The sequence below is a fragment of the Aquarana catesbeiana genome, linkage group LG13 (genome assembly GCF_042186555.1).
Source record: "Aquarana catesbeiana isolate 2022-GZ linkage group LG13, ASM4218655v1, whole genome shotgun sequence".
Classification (NCBI taxonomy): Eukaryota; Metazoa; Chordata; class Amphibia; order Anura; family Ranidae; genus Aquarana; species Aquarana catesbeiana.
In genome coordinates, this window is record NC_133336.1 from 67,511,887 (window position 1) to 67,531,063 (window position 19,177).

General features: G+C 44.7%; 1 protein-coding gene across 2 annotated transcripts in view; it reads left to right on the top strand.

Annotated features, from left to right (window-relative positions):
- Positions 1 to 723: 723 nt before the first annotated feature.
- The window catches only part of LGALS3 (galectin 3), a 31,290-nt gene continuing 12,836 nt past the window's right edge, over positions 724 to 19,177 (top strand). For both annotated transcript variants that reach the window (XM_073610096.1, XM_073610097.1), the window contains exon 1: positions 724 to 859. The gene's annotated coding sequence lies outside the window, so the exon portion shown is untranslated. The remainder of the gene's footprint in view (positions 860 to 19,177) is intronic.

The following is a 19,177-nucleotide window of genomic DNA, read 5'->3' on the forward strand; positions in this document are numbered from 1 at the left end:
AATTAGGGAAGTAAGGATAATAAAGTGAGATGGAGGTGGGGGGCAAAGGAAATAGAAGGGGAAGAGAGGGGATAGGTGGGGGGGTGAAACAAATTGTGAGGTTACTAGCCTTAATCCAAGAATTCCAGATTTTATGCAACTTTTTAGGGCAATTGTGGCCCAGGTAGGTGAGCTTGTACAGGGGGAGGACATTGTTAATTAAACTGTACCATTGGGATACTGTAGGGGGGGTCTGTCATCTGCCATTTTATTAGAATAGCTTTCCTTGCATAATAAAATGCATAAAACAGAAACAAATGTTGAAAATGCGTTTTTGAATGTGTGTAAACGCAAGCACATTGAAACACAGGAGAACGCGGGAAGCATAACGTTTATTTCTACTTCAAAGATAATTTCCCCTGCGTTTTTATATAAACCAAACACAGGAGACTAGTGTGAATGTAGCCTAAAGAAATCTAGAAAACATGACCTGCGGCTGCTAGCATTCCTCGAGGGCTGCTTTTTGAAACCTTGTATTAGAGGATTTTGGGAACTGGTTCTTGAATCCGTTTCACATGCATAACTGGGAATGTGCTAATATGCAAGTCTTTCATTTGACATCTTCTGGCAATAACATTTCCAATTTTCTGTATCCGAGAATCCTCCCCTGAAAAGAATGTGAAAGGAATCGTTTTTAGTATTAGCAACAGTTTTTTTTTTTTTCAGTAGGCTGGGTTGTTGGTCAGGTTTTAATAGGTGGGGCAAAACTAGGCGTGTGCAATCCAGTGCCTGCAGTCAAAAGCAGCTTTTATATCCGTGCTGCTGCCACATTTCTGCTTTGCCCAAGTCTGGTTTCAGCTGCCTGCGCTCCCATCTAACTGTGAGTATTCACAATGTCGCTATCTTTGCAGAACTTAGAAAGTTACAGAACTTCTTTTAACTAACATTTTCCACCAACAGCGTGTTTGGCTGCGTTTCCTTAAAATGTGATGCCTGAACTATTTTTAAACAGGCATTTTGACTTTTTTTTTCTTAAAGGGCCCAAAAACCTAAAACACAAAAACTGATAATACTTGCACATATCTGAAAAAGGATCTTTTTGCAGAAAGATGCGTCCTTGGGGGGAGAGGGGGGCTTTTAACTGCTGATGCTAGTTACCGACTGTTCTACTATCATATATTTTGAATCACAAACCAGAACCAGCATACGGATAAGGAATCATTTAGATCAGTGGTTCTCAACTCCTGTCCTCAGGACCCACTAACAGGCTAGATTTTAAGTATTACCTTGGGGAGATGCAGACTAGAATACTGCAATCACTGAGCAGCAAATAATATCACCTGTGATGTATTTCAGTTATCTTGCAAACCTGGCCTGTTATGCCGGCCATACACGGTTCGAATTTCGTAAGAATTTTCTTTCGAAAATCGTATGAAAGAATTTTCGTATGAATTTTGCATCATTAGTGGGCTGCAACAACGGCCGATTTTCGTGCGGAAATCAAATTTGAGGAATCGGACATGTTGGAAATTTTTAGAAAAACGAACGATTTTCTAATCAATGATGGGAGAATCGTGCGAGAAATGTAATAAGAAAAGAAAATTTACGGAGAGAGAAAAGAAGATTCCCGGCCAAGAAAATTCTTTTCTGTAGCAACATACAGTGAAATTGAAGGCTTGGTCGGCCGAATTTCGAAAATCAATGGTGGCGTCATCGGATCACAAAAAAAACCGAACTTTCTGATTTTGAAAAGGAAATTAGTTCGAAATTCGACCGTGTATGGCCTGCTTTAGTGGGTCCTGAGGACAGGACTTCCAAACCACTGATTTAGATTGGCAAACATGCTGCACTGCTCAGGCAGTTAAATGTTGCCTTGTGACGCAGCAACAATCTGTGCCTTGGATGCGTGCTAACTGATGAACAGCTGTGCCAGTTCGTATGTGGCCAGTAACTCCGACCCATAGTTGTAAATGGTGTGCGTCCAAGGCCAGCTAAAAACTCTGACATGTAACCTCTCAGATGAGTAGTTACATACAAAACGGCAGTGGCAGTTATTAGTCTGTTCAGGTTACAAGCACTCAAGAAGCTATTCGCTAGTCTGAATGGACTCTTAAGCCTAGTTCACTTGATCAGATTATCAGACGAATGCTCATCCGTCTTTTTTTTTTTTTTTTTCTTTTTGCATGCTGGTCTCATATCGAAGACAAATAAGTTACTAAAGTCTAAAAATTTGGAAGTGATGTAATGGATTTGTATTGTATTTTTGGAAGAAAACGACTGATTAAACGATAATCATACGGTCTGGTGTCGTACGTGAAAAATTTTTTGTTTTTGTCCCTTCAGCAAATTTTGGACTAAAGCTGTGTACTAATGATCAGATTAACATACAATCACTTAGAAAGCGGTATTTTAAAATTTTTTTTGTACCATATTCTGATCGTGTACTAGGCTTAACTACTTGCCACCCGCGCTATAGCCAAAAGATGGCTACAGCGCGGGCCCTAATTGCCGGGAGGGCGTCCATAGACGTCCTCCTGTGCATGAGCTGTCTGCAGGTTGCACACGGCGCGCTCTGTGATCACCGAGTCTGAGACTCGGCTGATCGGAGTAAGGGGCCGATCCTGGCCTCTTACCACGTGATCAGCTTTTAGCCAATGACAGCTGATCACGTGATGTAAACAGAAGATCGGTAATCACTGTCAGCGTGAGGGGGAAAAAAAAAAAGCAGATCGCCGGCTTCTGTCAGAGGGACATCAGTCCCTCACACAGAAAGCCGTGGCTGCCTCATCTGTGCCACCTATCAGTGTCACCTATGTGGCAGTGTGCAGCAGCCGCCCCAGCACCCCCTAATATTTAAACCCATCTTGATCCAGCGATGTTGCACGAGAGACTCGGCTGCTCGGGACTGTCCCTCATTGGTTGAGACAGCAGCAGGGTGCTATTGGCTTCCGCTACTGTCAATAAAAGTCAATGAGTCAATGAGGAGAGAGAGGGAACAGGGCCGAACCATGGCTCCGTGTCTGAATGGACACCTCGGCTTGGGTGCCCCCATAGCAAGCTTCCTGCTGTGGGGGTATCCGGCAGGAGGGAGTGGCCAGGAGCGCCAGCGAGGGACCCGGGAAGGAGGATGATCAGGGCTGCTCTATGCAAAACCACTGCACAGATACAAACACTGCAGGTAAGTATAAGATTCTTGTTATTTTTACATTTGAAAAAATGAACTTTAGTATCACTTTAAGGTGAAAACCTTAAGTGCCGTTTCACACTACAGCGACTTGGGATCCGACTTGTAAGTCCTCAAGTCACTGGACATAAGACATAGACGTGAATGAGAGCCGTCCTAATGTACACTACTGAAGTTGATCTGACTTCAGAAAAGGTTCCTGTACTACTTCAAGGCAACTTGTACCCATAGATTTCAGTAAAAGTCCCCTCCAAGTCGGATTTCAATCTATATTGAAGCGATTTTACAGGAAACAGAAAATGATTTACCCAGGCAACCCCCTCCCTCTCACAGAGCTGATTATTCTGTGATTGGTCACAGCCAAAGTCGCCTGTCCTGGAGGCGACTTTAAGTCGCGTTGTAAGTTGCTGAAATCACCTCCAAACCGCCTTGCAAAGTCGCGCTGTAAGTCGGGTTGCCCCTGTGTGAACTGGCACTAAGGCTTTACAACCACTTTAAGGATTTCTGGATTTACTTCACCTTTCCTGATTTGCATGTTTGCTCCAGATTTACATAACAGCCACTAACCCAGATCTGCATTCAGGATCGGCCAGTAATTGCATGGAACTGTTCCTCCAAGAGGGTACATGCAATTTGGGGCTTTGACTAGGCCTGGGCGCAGACGGCTTTTTTAAAGGAATATTGGCATGCATTAAAAGGGGGATCAACTCCAGAGATAAAACGATAATTCTCCCACTCTACAAGACTCTGGTCCGGCCTCACCTGGAGTATGCTGTCCAGTTCTGGGCACCAGTCCTCAGGAAGGATGTACTGGAAATGGAGCGAGTACAAAGAAGGGCAACAAAACTAAAAATGGGTCTGGAAGATTCTTAGTTATGAGGAAAGGTTGCAAGCACTGAACTTATTCTCTCTGGAGAAGAGACGCTTGAGAGGGGATATGATTTCAATTTACAAATACCATACTGGTGACCCCACAATAGGGATAAAACTTTTTCGCAGAAGAGAGTTTAACAAGACTCGTGGCCACTCATTAAAACTAGAAGAAAAGAGGTTTAACCTTAAACTACGTAGAGGGTTCTTTACTGTAAGAGTGGCAAGGATGTGGAATTCCCTTCCACAGGCGGTGGTCTCAGCAGGGAGCATCGATAGCTTCAAGAAACTATTAGATAAGCACCTGAATGACCACAACATACAGGGATATACTGTAATACTGACATCAGGGGCGGACTGATAACTCATGGGGCCCCGGGCAATAGGAGATTGTGGGGCCCCCAGGCAATTAGAGATTATGGGGCCACACAGTATACAATCACACAGTATACACATACATGTACACACAGTATACACAGACAGATGTAAAAAAAACACTGATTTATACATACTGTCACTGGTTTTACTGAGGCTGGCAACCCTGATGGGGCCCCCTAGTGGCCCAGGGCCCTCGGGCAGTGCCCGAGTGGCTCAATGGTCAGTCCGCCCCTGACTGACATATAATCACACACATAGGTTGGACTTGTGTCTTTTTTTCAACCTCACCTACTATGTAACTATGTAAATATGTAAAGGGATGGCGCCGCTTGGCAGTCAATTTGTTTAAATCTGACCATGGCTGATCTCACACAGTGTCCATAGGGCTGAAGTTTTTCCTCTGCAGATTCTTGCTGTGGAGAAGCTAATCGCCCATCTGAATGGGCCCCTGGATGTTTGAATTTACTTCACGTTTCAGTGGGCTTATGGAATGTGTTCCCCTGGGATATGTGCCCCCCCCATAGCACTGTCCAGGCTGGCTGGGCCATTCAGGATAGGATGCTGCTGACAGCAGGAAAAGGACTTTCCACAGATGCGCTCTTCATAGGGAGAAGAATTTTTTATTCTGTATAAGCCCAGAAGCAGCACTTTAGTGCAATGATCTATTCTGCTGGAGAGATAGAGGGCTGTTACCTGTGCAGTGCCATATTCTAATTGGAGCATCCCAACTATGCCAGAAGTGAGAACTTCCTATTCAGGTGGAAGGCATAATAATGCCAAATGTACCAGATAAGTCTGCACGTGTTCACCAGAAACAAAGATATGATTCTAAATAATTAGATCAAAGTAAGCATGGTTTGACAACCTGTTTCTTTGACTAAAGCTCTTTTATATACATTAAAGTGGTTGTAGACCTCAGACATGAAATATAAACAAAGCATATCCCTCTCTAGTGTGTACTTGTCGCAATCCAGAGCACTGTCATTTCTCTCTGCTTTCTCCATGAGTCACTTCTGGCGCCAGAGATAAAAAAGGTGAGGGAGCTCCAGTACACAGGCTCTGATTTACAGCCTCAGCTCTGTTCCTGTGTGCAGTGTGAAGAGGGGTGTGTCCTTTCCCTCCAATCAGCTCTCACTGAACTCTGCAGAGTGTGATTTCAGCTCTCTGCTTTCTGAAAGCTCAGATAAGCTGTATAAATTCTACACTTTGAATGGATATAAAGAAGAGAGGGCTGCAGATAAACGGGTACAGCTTATGTTGGAACATTTGTTTAAGGTGGTTGTAAACCCATGTTTAAAAAAAAAAACCCTGCAAGACAAAGGCATAATGAGCGAGTATGCATTGCATACTCGCTCATTATGAAATGCTTACCTTAGATCTAAGCTGTTGCAGCGATCCCCATACACCGCTGTGACTGGCGACGTATCTCACAGAGTTATTTCTGGGTTCGCAGGCTCTGGCGCTTTGATTGGCCGGAGCCATGATGACATCACTCCCATGCATGCGCAAGGGAGCCGCTGGTCACGCCACAGGCCCTTTAGAGACAGCACTTTCGAGGCGTTTCTTCAATGCGCATGCGCTAATGTCAGCACAAGCGTATATGGTAAATATCTCCTAAACTGCAGGTTTAGGAGATATTTACAGTACCTACATGTAAGCCTTATTATAGGATTACCTGTAGGTACAAGTGGTGTAACAGGGATTACAACCACTTTAGTCTCTATGAATCACATGAGGCTAGTCACCTTACTGGGTATATGTCAGGATTTACAACAATTTTAACTTTTATTCTACTGTTTACAGCATGTTAGATGATTTAAGAATAAGCTCTAAGGAGCAGAGCCCTCTGATTCCTACTGTATTAATGTGTATTGTATTTGTACTATCTACCCTCAAGTTGTAAAGCGTTACGTAAACTGTTGGCGCTATATAAATCCTGTATAATAATAATAATAATTTAAGAGCTCCTCCATCCAATTTTTTTTTTTTTCGTTTTGGATGGAATGGGTAAAGTTGCTACCCTGTCAGGTGTTTACTGCTGTTTCTGAAGCATTTAGGGAGAGTTTACCTTCCATCCTGTGTGGTCACGAAGACAAGAAGTAAGGAAAAACCTCTCCAAAGGAAGATCTCACTTCTTCCTGTTTTGTCACCAGGAAGTGATGTGAAATCTCCCCAACGGGGACATGATATACCAATGAAAACTTGGTATATCCTTACTGCAAAGAATTATATAGATTTGAAAAAGTGGTACAGTTGCCCGAAATATTAAACATCACTGACATTTTTTTATGAATAACATGACAGAATTTTGACAGAAAAGTTTAGTATCCTAAAATTTCTTCCTTCAATGTGGCCACCTTTTGGCAAGTACATGTTTAAATAAAAATGTTATATTAAAACACTCTGTTGTCTGGAATGAAATGACACTGTTATTTTATGGTAGCAGACAGTACAAGTCATGACTTGTGATCTTCCGGTGTGAGGGGGAAGTCAGGCCAGGTATAATCTTTATGCTGAGGTCCTCAGGTGAATTTACTAAAGCAGTTGAGAATCTTCCCTTGCAATTTTTGTGAATCTTCACTTAATTTATCCAGTGATGTGAAAAGCCAATTCCAATTCACTGTGACTAATCAATCATTTGCAGTTGATTTTCACATGAATTGGTCATAATTTTTTTTTTTTTTTTTAAGGAATGATTTGCAAATTCTTTAGTAAATAGTTGTGTTTGGCTATGTTTTTATTGTTAGATTGGCTTGTTAATGATGAGCACATTATAGTATTGTGATTTCTTTGACTAGTATAAAAGGATTTAGTAGAGTTTAGTCTACAATCATTGGGCCCAACTATTCCTTTGGTAAAGCAATAGGAAGAGCTTGGGCTTGTACACACAAGTATATGTTGTATAGCAGTGGTTCTCAACTCCTGTCTTCAGGACCCACTAACAGGCCAGATTTTAAGTATTACCTTTGGGGAGATACAGACTAGAATACTGCAATCATTGAGCAGCAAATGATATCACCTGGAATGTATTTCAGTTATCTTGCAAATCTGGTCTGTTAGTGGGTCCTGAGGACAGGAGTTGAGAACCACTATATATATGTTCTATAGCCTCTCCTACGCTGAGTGTCTACACAAAAAACAGAATGGGAGAGACTTAATGCAAGGCAGGATTGCATTGTCTCCATTTCACCCTGCAGGATTATGAATAGACATTCTGTTTTTGCATAGTGAGTAGGGCCGCTGTTAGAAATCATGGGGCCCACATACTTCATTTTGTGTTTTATATTCTTACCTACTTCTGTAAATATTGAGCTTCATTCTTTATGTTAACATGTATCCATAGACATGTATGTTAAGCTTATTACTATGAACTTAATAAAAATCTTTTGACAAGAAAGGGCCCCCTTCAACTCTGCTCTTGGCCCTGACCCTCCCTTGAAACAAAGGGTTTAAAGGAAAAGTGTTTCCCCTGTTAACCTGAAGGGGCCGGGCCCAGTACAGCAGGACTGGCTGTACTGCCCTATCAGTAAACCTGATAGTGAGTAGGGCTGGGGAAAAAATCGATTTAAATCTTGAATCGAGTTGAGAGGTCAAATCGATTCAAAATTTAAGCAAATCGATTTTTTTTAGATTTTTTTTTTTTTCACCGCGCCGGTCCCGAGGCGCTGCGGGCATGAGTTTTTAGGCGAGGCTTCGGCCTAGTCCGCTAGGCCGGACGCCGCGGACTAGGCCGAAGCCGCGGCCTCGCCTAAAAGCTCATGCCCGCAGCGCCTCGGGACCGGCACGGTTTCCACAAAAAAAAAACTTGATTCGAATCGTGAATCGAGTTTTATTTTAAGAGAATCGAAGATTTTTTTTTTTTTAAGAAAATCTCCCAGCCCTAATAGTGAGACTAAAGTTTGGGCATAGATGGCTCAAATGTAGGTCATTCTGCTCACAAGAGAGGTAGAAAGAAATCCTTTGATTCCCCGATCCACTTAAAGCACAGGTGGACGAAACTCCATGGAATTGCTGGTGCTACTGAGCAGGTGCAGGTTTGTGTTCAAGTGATATTTATATTTCTCCAGCCTGTTATCAGGTCCTTCGTTCACTTCTATGGAGCGACGGATGTAAACAAACTTTTGTGTCTGTTTACAGCCGCCTATGTCCAATCTGATCAGCTAAAAAAAAATAAATGAATGGGATCCGTTCTCCTCCGCCTGGATGGGCGGGTGTAAATGGACAGCTGGTCTGTTATCATCTGACCGCCCATAGAGCAGAGTGGGCTATGTCTGTGTCCGCTCTGCATAAGCAGAGCAGACACAGACCTGTCATCCGCCCGCTCAGGTCATGATGTGATAACACACATACAGCAGGTGCTTTATCATGGCGCTGTCATGGGGGGGGGGGGGGGGTCACATGGCTGTTGGGTGCTGGCTTTGTTAAGTTTATAGAGTCAGCACCCAACAGCCAGGTGACACATAGAGCTTCTGCTGACTGTGCTGCCTGTGTATTATCATAATGGGACAGTCAGTAAGAGGATTCTATGCAGATATTCACCCCTGCATGCAGCCACACAGTCCAGGTCCTGCTCTGCTGCTCCCTGTCAGTCGTCTGCCGCCTCAGATCAGTCACTCGCCACCTGAGGATAGGACCTGAACAGAGATCTCCACCAGGAAAGGCAGTGATCTGCAGTAGCTGGCCAGGACTAAATGAGAAGCACAGCAACATGTGGGGGGCATTTGAACGTACATGCGCCCTGAAAATCCCTCCTCTGCTCACACCATGTGGGCCCCTCTGTTGAACTGATGGAGCCCAGGAAAATGCAATTGTATATCCTCCTAAGCAAATAGGAGCGGGGGGTGTAATTTATTCTATTTTGCAGTAATTAACTGTAAAGTTGGATGGGCCCCTCTGTTAAGCTGAAGGGGCCGGGCCTGGTACAGCAGGACTGGCTGTAGTGTCCGATCAGCCACTCTGATAGTGAGTAAAGGTTGGGCGTAGGTCATTCAGCCCACAAGAGAAGTAGGAAAATAGGATGCAGTCACTTTTCAGCTGACTATTTACCACCTTTCTGAACCGGTTTTTAAATCGCCTTTTGTTTAGCCAGGTGGTTCTTGCAGAGACACCCATGACTCAAATGATGGCCGGTTTAAGCAGGAAATTTGAGTAATCTATGGGGCCTTAAGGGGCCTTAAAGGTTTCTAAGTACACAGGCAGACTTTGAGATACTTGTGTACACTAGTGTTGATGTGGAACTAAGTTTACCACATGGTAGGTTAATCAGATTCTGTCTACATTGGCCCTAGTATATGTATGAATGTGTGTTCGGGACCTTAGATAGTAAGCTCCTTGAGGGTAGGGACTGATGTATATGTAAAGAGATGCTAAATTGACAGCGCTATAAAAGTAACTGAAATAAATAAAATAAATTAAAAATTGGCAAAAAGTTGTGTGTTTTGTTTTGTTTTTTTGTAGAAGGGGCTCTATAAGTCACACTGACTATTTAAGTTATTATACAGACCTTCCTTCATTGAGGACAAGTGGCAACACCCATGTGCTTGCATACCCTGGAGATTCAGTTACCAGTTGCATTGGCAAACACTTTCAAATGCCTCTAATCTATTCCCTTTGGATATGGTCTATAGCAGTCAGAACATGCAGTTCTCCTGTTGTGTCTATGGGGTGTGTACTCCTTGTTTATGCAGTTTAATGGTAATTTTTGTCCAGTCTCCTTAGTCATTATTTTATTGCAATCCTCTTCCAATCAGGCAGCAAATTTGGTGGCAGCCCACCTAAGTAGTGTTTGTGTACATTTTTTCCAGGTTTGGGATACACCAAAAAAAATATTCTTGCCTAAAACTGATGCATTCAATTAACTCACAAATCCTCCCTTTTTTTTTTTTTTTTTAACTGTAACAAGCCTCATCCATTTCTGAGCACTTGGCCAAATTAACATCTTATACCTTATCTTTGTATACAAGACGGGCTACTCTGAACAACAATGCCATACCCTTGACTCATGGAAATGTGGCTTTCAACATTTTGTTTTTAATCTTCTTTTATTTTAAAACAATTATACAAATGCATATAAATTTATACTTTCATCACAGAATTGAATATTTATATTATTATATTGCATCCTTGCCATAGGATATGAACATTCCGCAATAATTTCTAGTATCCAGTTCTGTACTTATCCATCCGACTTATATTTCTTTACAATGTCCATGTTCCATTCATCCCTACCATTCATCACTATCTTACTTTTCCAAACATACACTCTCTATACAGGTGTTCATATATCCATTCCTACCATTCATCACTATCTTACTTTCCCAAACATACACTCTGTACAAGTGCTCATACATATCACAAAAAGGGGGGGGGGGGGGGGGAGAGAAGGGATCCCCCCCATCTGTACGGGGTGTTCTGTTCCCTTTCATAGAAATTGTCATTTTTATCGAAGTCCGAAACTTTTCCCATTGGTGCTAAATTATGGGCTTTTGGTTCTTTTCAGTCCCTTCTCTCCTAATCTGCTCCTCCATATGTTGTGTTTCATTCATTTCACATATCCATTCCACTATTGTTGGACTAGTTATTTTTCTCCATTTTCGAGCTATTATTGTCCTTGCTGCATTTATCATATGTGAAGAATATCCGTCTTTATAGATTTTATTGATCCATGTATTATAGATGGTATCGAGACCTTAACGCTTGGTTGCATCTCATTTCCAGACACCAGTTTGTATATTTCAAATATTTTATACCAGAATTCCTTCACCACATGACATTCGTACTAAATATGTGTCATTGTTCCTCTATTCCTGAGACAGGCTTTCAACATTTTAACATAACCCATACTAGGTGCGGTCATCAAACTCTTACAAAACTTTTGTCAATTGAGAAATTTGTACCATGACCAAGATAATCCAAAATGTAAGCTCAAGTTGATTAAAGCCTAATACCATGACCATGTTCCGAGGACGCACACATCACTGCTTTCTTGTACAGGCATCTCAAGGACAAAAAGAGCATTACCCTAAATGGGGTCACACATGGAAATAAAAACCTGATGGAAATTTGAAATTTTCTTGATGAAAAGTTGGGCTGGTGTTAAGCCAGGGGCGGCCCGTGCATTGTGGTCGCACGGGCGCCGCCCCCCCCCCCCAACCATGCGCCTGGCCCCTTTCAGGACGCCAGACGCATGGATTCCTATGGTGGGGGCGGCAGGGGGTGGTAATTTTTGAAGCACCTGATTAGAGCCAGAGGCTCTAATAGGCTTGAAAATAGGGTGGGCTCTGGGTGCAGAGAGCCCAGATAGCGAATAAATTTTCGCTATTTTCACACTAACGCTCCTCTCCCGCTAATCAGGAAGGCAGGTCATCAGACCTGTTTTCCGATTGGCCAAAGCGCCAGGGCATCCTGTTGGATGCCTGGCGCTTAGGAAGAGGTGGCACAGAGGAGACAGAAGGACAGACATTCCTGCCGCCACGGCTGCTCTGGTGGACTCAGGACTGTCGGTAAGTGCCAGACCACCCCCGGGGGGTTGCTGTCAGCCGCGAGCGTGGGGGATGTCAGAGCCGCGAGGGGGGTCAGTGGGCACAAGTGGCTTCGTTTGGGCACTGTGACGCTGCAATTGATTGGGGGGTTCAGTATTTTTCAGTTTGTTTGCGCCCCCCAAAAATTTTGAGCACCAGCTGCCACTGCTTTGAGCTCTCCTACTATTAAGCCCTGCCACCTAACATTTGTTTGTCAAATTTCAAAACTTCAATTGGCAAATAAAGGCTCTGCCATTTGATCATTGATAATAGAAGGCCTCATCCTTGACCTTTGTTCAGGCTGAGTTTGGGGTCTAAGGAGTTTTTTTCCTTCTTTATGACCTGCTGTCCCATTACTGCCAGCAGATATTTTGTTCTCCATTTTCGGAAAATAAAATGATAGAGGAAAAGGGGGTAGAACGGAAGGGGTTTCCGATTTTATAGCTACTTTGAGAAATGACAGTTGTGCAATCTAATATCTGCCCTAATCCAAGATCATTTTTAAGCAATTACAACCACTTTCAATCATTTTCAACTAGCTTTTAGTTAGAAATACAGCTAAAATTAATTGATCAAACCTATCACCACTGGAACTCAGAAATCACTGACACTGTTGGTTGTAAGTACACTTAATTATTTGAGTTATAAATGGTACAACTAGTCTGAAGATTTCCATGTGTACAGTTTGCATAACCATGTTTTGCTTACAGTACATTGTACGCAGTGACAGACATAGTCAGCAAGATGCCACTATGCAAAGCCACATTCAATTATTGCAAACTACTATTGCAAACACTTATTCAGTGTGTGTAGAGAGAGAGAGAGAGATATAACGGAAAATTTATATCAAATACTTACCGTAATTTTTCCTGATAGGCTCCATGGCAGCATACGTGTGGGTTGACCCCCGCCTCCATAACTACCCAATAGGTCCCCTCCCTATAAATTTCAGCTGTGGGCTCTCAGCCGTGTTTCGTAACTAGCCTACTCCAAGCATTGGGAGGGACTCCTGCCATGGAGCCTATCAGGAAAGGAAAATTACGGAAAGTATTTGATATAAATTTTCCGTTTTCCTGACAGGCTCCATGGCAGCATACGTGTGGGAAATAACTCGCCAAACACACCCGGGTGGGCACAATGCTGAGCAAGAAAATAAATTTATTTAACACTGTCCACTGACAGCACTTTCAAACCAAAATTAATGGATGACAAAGTGGCTGGTTCAACGCAATAGTGGGAAACAAACGTATTGATAGATGACCAAGAAGCCGCTCTACATATAACTTCGGGTGCGACATGAAGAGAAGCCGCCCAGGAGGTTGAAATACTCCGAGTTGAGTGTGCAGTCACTGCCTCTGGAGGAGCCAAGCCCTTCGCTTTATAATCCCTTTGAATGGTCTGTACTATCCAAGCAGAGATAGATCTGATTGAGTCCCGTTTCCCTCTATTTTTTCCCTGTAGAAGAATGAAAAGAAAATCCGTCTGTCTAAACGATTCCGTAGCTTCCAAGTATTGACTCAAAGTATGTCCCACATCAAGGGGATGGACATCTTGACCTTCTGTTGTGCTAAAGGTAGGCAACACAATTTCCTGATTTTCATGAAAAATCGATGTCACTTTAGGGTTTGAGCCCAACATGGGAATTAATACTGCTCTATCCGGGAAAAAGGTCAGGAAAGGCTCTTTGGAACCTAAGTTCCTGATTTCAGACACTCTTTTGGCTGAAGTTACTGCCACCAGGAAGACTGTCTTGAGTGTGAGGTCTTGATCTGTTCCAAGCGTGGAAAGAAAATCTAGAACAAGGGGAAGATCTCATTTAGGGAATCTTGGTTTCCTTTGAGGTCTTAGCCTGATAGCACCCTTGAAGAATTGGCGAACCAGGGCGTGGTTAGCCTATGAAATTCCTGTAAACGCCGAGATGGCTGATATTTGCACACGAAGGGAACTTACTGCTAGAGGCAAATCCAACCCTGTTTGCAGAAAGCTGAGGATATCCTGGACTTTTGGAGAACCACAAGGATTAGGTCTAGAGGCCATGTGCTCTGAGAACTTGGACCAGATACGTTCATAAACTCTATTAGTGCTCTTCCGTCTGGCATTCAGAAGCGTCGGGATGGCTTCTTCTGGACAACCTAAGGCTTCAAGCCTTCCCCTCTCAAAAACCAAACCCTGAGATGTAGATGAGCAGGGCATGGATGCAGGATAGAGCCTTGGGACAGAAGATCTGCCCTGAGAGGCAGAGGGATTGACTCCCGATAACTGAGGAGAGTTAAGAGGGGAAACCATGGCCTGTTGGGCCAAAACGGTATTACTGCCATGACTTCCACTTCCTCTGTTCTGAGCCTGCAGAGAAACTGGAGTATCACAGGTAACGGAGGGAAGGCATACGCCTTGTTGAACCTCCACCGATCCGTGAGGGCATCTATCCCATATGCTTGGGGATCCCGGAACCTCGAGTAATACTTGGTGAGTTTGTAATTGCATGGGGATGCAAACAGATCCACTTCTGGAGACACTCCCAGTGTCAGGAGCCACTTGAACACCTCTTTGTGCAGGGACCACTCGTTGTTGTCCATTTGAACACGGGAAAGATAGTCCGCCTGAATATTCTGGACCCCCGGAATGTAGATTGCCGAAAGGTTGGACAGATTCTTCTGAGCCCAGTTCATGATTGGCTCCACCTCCCGTAGGAGGGACCAGCTGCGAGTCCCACCTTGTTTCCTTATATAGGCCACAGCGGTTGTATTGTCCAACCGGAGCATCACTGAGGAGTTTTTTATCAGATGGTAGAAGGATCTGAGCGCCTGAAAGACCGCTCGAAGTTCCAGAATGTTGGATACAGTCTTCTGAGATGGCGAGTTCCATCTGCCCTGAGCCACCTCTGACAGGCAATGAGCACCCCAGCCCCGATTGCTGGCATCTGAGGTCACTGTGACCCATGTGATGGGGAGAATCGAATGGGAATTGCGGAGATTCTTCCCTTGGAGCCACCAAAGGAGAGACTCTCTCATGGATGGAGTGAGGAGGATGCGCTGATTCTTGCTGGGAGAATCCCACTGTTGGAGAAACCCTTTCTGGAATGGGCGAGTGTGCCATTGAGCCCACTTCACCATGGGAATGGTGGCTGCCATGGTGCCAATCACCTTTAGACATTGAAGAGCGGATAGGTGAGATGAAGCAAGTGTTGAACGGATCCTGTCCCGGATCACCACAATCTTCTCCTCGGGTAGCGAGATGGTGCCTTCTAGTGTGTTGAAATGGGCACCTAGAAATATGAGAGACTGAGATGGAATCAGGTGACTTTTCTCCAACTTCAGAAGCCACCCAAACTCTTGGAGAGTGGCAATTACTAGACTCCTGTGCTCTAGAAGCTGACCCCTGTCCTGGGCTAGAAGGAGGAGGTCCTCTAGATAGTGGTGAAGATGAACTCCTTTGACTCGGAGCAGAGCAACAACAGCCAGCAGAACCTTGGAAAACACCCGAGGTGATGTCGTGAGACCAACTGGAAGGCAGGTAAACTGTAAGTGTTGATCGCCTACAGCAAAGCGAAGGAACTTTTGGAAGTCTGCTGCCACTGGGACATGAAAGTAGGCGTCTTTCAAGTCTGTTGACACCAACCAGTCTCCTAGATGAACCGATTGTTGAATCGTTAATAGTGACTCCATCTTGAATTTTTCCTTTCGGATAAACCGGTTGAGATGAGTCAGGTCTATAACAGGCCTCCATGTGCCGTTCTTCTTCTGCACCAGAAACAGAGTGGAATACATGCCTTCTCCTCGTTCGCCATCTGGAACAGGAATGGCTGCGTTATGAGCTAATAAAGAGCTTATGTAAGCTAAAAGAACTTGTCTCTTCTCCCCTGAACTTGGAAGATTTGTTGGTATGAATCTTAGTCTGGGAGTGCTGTTGAAGACCCAGGCGTGGCCTGAGGACACTGTTTTGACCGTCCAGAAATCCCGAATTGAGGCCGCCCAAACATGTCTGAAGTGGAGCAGACGAGCCCCCACCTGACATGTTTGAGCGGGCCCAATTTCAAAAGTACTTAGTGGAGTCCTGGTTACTAGTAGAAGCCCCTTTTGTGGTCTTTCTAAAAGAGGACTGCCTGGATTTCCAGGATCTAGAAAATTCCCGACCAGGCCTATAACTACGTGCTTCCCTTGCACGGTCGGTGTTCTGCGATCTTGAAAAGGTGCGTTTTTGGTTCTGTAAACGCCTGTCTTGAGGGAGGAATCCCGATTTACCACCCGTAGCCCGGGTAATGGCGCTATCAAGCTTGTTGCTGAAGAGGGATGAACCCTTCAAATGGAATACGGCACCAAGCCTGCTTAGAGGCTGGATCCGCCAACCAGGGTCGCAGCCACAAGGCCCGACGGGCGGTGACCGATGACAACATCACCCGAGCCACTAGGCGAATAATGTCAATAGAGACCTCCCCAGAAAGGCGGAGGCAAGCCTGATTTCCTGAATAGGGGAGCTCTTAGCCGCTTCTTCAGAGATACCTCTAAGAGAATCATTCACATTGTCTGACCATGCCTCTAAAGCTTTAGAGACTGCTGCTAAGGCCAGAGCGGGTTTGCACACTGTGCCTGCTGTCAGATAAATCCTTTTTAGGTCGGCATCGATCCGTCTCTCCAGTGGATCTCTAAATGAGACTGTATCTTCAAGAGGCAGAGTCACATACCTCACAAGCCTCATTAATGCAGCATCTACCAAAGGAGCTGACTCAAGGTGTTTAACCTCTTCTTCCTTGAAAGGGTATAGTTTTGAGACTTTAGACTGCATAGAGCTTTTTCTATCCATCTTGCCCCATTCTTCAAATATTATGGCTCCTACTTCCGTGAGGAAAGGAAAATAATGACGCTCCTTGCTGAGTTGTTTGAAAAACTTTCTCTGTTTAGCAGGAGAAATAACTGGTTCTTCCCAATTCAAAGCGTCTTTAACGGCTTTCACCAGAGAAGGAACCAGGGCATATTCAAAGCCCATCCCAGGATCATCTGCTTCTGACCCACTATCTGAAGGGGGAGCTGACTGGTGACTAGGTTGAGAAGACTCCCATGTCTCCTGGACTGGACCCTCTCCTGACAGGGGAATCGGTGGATCTGGAGGGGAATCACGAGGCTTTGCAGCGTCTCTTTCCTGCAGCGATTCTTTCACGACTCGCTTGATTAGCGTTTCCAGGTGTTGGTCTGCACCCTCCCTCTCATTAGCTGCTTTAGAGAAACAGCGGTCACAGAGAGACTTGCTGGCAGGAACTGGGGCCCTGCATCCCCAACATATTTTCTCCGGTCCCCTACTATGAGATGAGGGGGGGTGAGGAGAGCCTCTACTGTGGTCTTTAGACTTGGAGGATGAACCATGGTGTCTAGAGCCAGAGGAGGAATGTCGGGGGTGTGATTTAGACGACCCGCTCCTTCTGCGGGAACTACTTTGTCTTTGGTCAGACCTAGAAGGGCTAAGGAAAGAAGGGATACAGGAATAGAGAAAGAGAAAGGCACAAAGTCAGAATAATGCCCTACACTCCGCTCTCTTCCCCCCAGCAGGCAAGTAAAGAAAAATACTTTCAAATCCTACCTGCTGCGAGAGGACTGGCCACCAGGAGGCAGTGAAGAGTCCATGGCTGATGCTGGGAATCACTGCAGGTGAACACAGAGTACATCAGATATACCAGAAAGCAGAAACGGCAAGCATAGACCCATCTGTACTGCACTTACCTGGGGAAGGCTCTGCAGGTGCTCAGGGAAGTCGCAGCTATGCCCACGATCATTCCCGAGCTCTGCAAGCCTCCCCAGGCTTTTAAATTTGGCGGCGCGTGACGTCACGGCCGCGCCAGGCCTGCGGTCCTCATGCGCGAACCAGGCCTCGCTTTCGTTCCGGGAATGCGCCTGCGCAGAACGCAGACGGAACCCGGAAGTAGAGGGAGCGGTGGCTGGAACGCACAGGGAACCAGCCGCTGCACAGGCAATTTAACAAAAGGCACATAGAGAGAAAAAAACAAACAACAACAAATATACACACTGCTGCCATGAAGGCGATACATGCTCACCACCACCTACGATCGACTGGGCCGGAACGACCATACACACACCGGGCTTTTTGGCAGATAATGGCCACCTGCATACTGCTAGGCGATCGGCCTGTGCGCGCTTTTCATTCCAAATGACTCCAGCTCTTCAGCGCTTACTCTGCAATACACTCCATACCCTGCTAACAGTCAAGGCTTATTGGAGGGATGAGACATCACATCGGTCGGCCGATACGATCGCAGGACATCGTCTTCAGGTAGGAGAACCAAACTAAGTCCTACGGAGGAGGACAAAAAAGGAACACGGCTGAGAGCCCACAGCTGAAATTTATATGGAGGGGTCCTATTGGGTAGTTATGGAGGTGGGGTCAACCCACACGTATGCTGCCATGGAGCCTGTCAGGAAAGCTTGCTTTCAGTCAAAAAGAAATGCACACCCCCTGGTGGAGGATTCCTCACAAGGTTTCTTGTTCACCGTTTGGAATTGCATTACCTGGACTCTTATTATGAACTTTTCATCTTGAATTCTCTTTTTTTTTTTTTTTGCGCTGTACCTTTTTTATGTTCATCAAAAGGAAATGGTCAAAGCATTCTGTATGTCTCTGTGCCAGTCGGGCATTGAGTGAAGGACGTGCCCACATTTAAAAACTCTGGGAATGGTTGGGGTATCATGAAGCAGCCTCTACCAGCTCACCTGATCTAGAATTTAGCAATAATTAGGTCTAAGTGACCGTAGGAGGGATACCATGCACCTGCCTGACTCGCCTGTAGTGTAAATTGGCCTCCAAAGCCCATAGGGTCCTACATAGCTATACAGCCTGTACAAATGGTATGTCCTCCCATGACTGTGAACAGGTCAGGATAGGCTTGAGTTCTGGCCAAATTATGCTGGCACCACCTAGCTTGACAAAAGTCAACTGCACAAACCACTTTTGTTGAAGGAGCCTGGTGAAAAATTATTCCCAATAAAATCAGATGCAGGTAAATTTTGGGTGTTCCGAAAGCTGCTGAAGCCAACTGTCAGAACATAATAGCCGGCATGGGAAATTCAGCTATCCATGTTGTTTAATGTGGATGAAGGAATCCGCTAAAATTATTTCAGTAGGCTCAACGGAGGATGAACAAAAGTGTACAGCCAGCTTTACTGTTTTTCAATTAACTATAGTATATTTAATTTTTTTTTTTTTGATAAGACAATACAGTAACATCAGTGGTACAGTCGAA